Here is a 1100-nt window from a genome sequence, read left to right as displayed (position 1 = left end):
AGTTCAGTGCAGAACACCTCGTGTCTGTCGCAGCACTGTTGTGTGCCTTTTCGCGCCACCAGACTTGTCGCGCAGTGGAATCTGAGCACTGATTGGCCAACACACCAGTGACTCAGTAACATATTCTGCCTCTTGGGTTGCGGCGTCCAATCAAATCCTCGGAAGGAAGATTTTTCCCAACCCACTCGAGTATTTCGCGCGAAAAGTGAGGCGGTTTTGCGCATGCGCGCACAGCCAGAGATGCAGCAGATCTGAGAGCTAATGGATGCAGACATTTTTTTGTCCTTTGCCTGTAAATTCGTTTATTAATTCTCAAATCAAGAATTCTACTTCCCTATGATATACAGAATGAGAAAACAAACTTTATTTGCTACAATTAATGATACTGAATATAATTAAAGTACAAGATAGGCTTGATTTCTTTTTATCGCTTATGACCAATATAGGGCTTATTCATTCACAATTAAAATACGGGCCTATTGCAGAATATGGATGTTTGACTGCAGGTGAAGAACTTGTCCTATCTCCGTACCAAATGGTTTAAAACGTAATGATAGCTTCAGTCACCATTCGCTTTCACTGAATAAAGAAAATGTAATGATAGTGATGACTGAAAAATTGTAAGCCTAACAAAATGTTTTCTTTACCTTTTCAGCACTTTTATTGAATACATTTCCTGATCATGTCGATATTTCTGCGTTTAAGAACAAGTAATTGTATTATACAAAGAGTAGATGTATCTGCTTTACCGCCATCTCGTGGTTGATCTCTCTCTCTCTCAACTAGTTTTTCTCAGTGGCTTTGGTGCATTTTTCACAACATTATTTACATTTGCACAACAGTTAATGCATTTCTCAAAACAATTAGTGCAAACTGCAAGATCTAGTTGATAACCTGCAAAAGTGTGTCACTTGCTCAAAACGTAAAGGTCATTCCTCAAAAGCAAGTATTCTATTCATATCAATGAAAGTGTGAGTGTCATCAAAATGAAAAGTCCTGACACCATTATTTATGAACAAGATGGCTTTGTCATGTTTTAATTATGACAGTTTACTCTTGTAAAAAAAACTACTGTAAATTTCGAAATCATTGCATTTAGT

This window comes from Danio rerio, chromosome 20 (assembly GCF_052040795.2).
Source record: "Danio rerio strain M-AB ecotype USA chromosome 20, GRCz13ab, whole genome shotgun sequence".
Taxonomy (NCBI): Eukaryota; Metazoa; Chordata; class Actinopteri; order Cypriniformes; family Danionidae; genus Danio; species Danio rerio.
Note: the sequence above shows the minus strand (reverse complement) of the source record.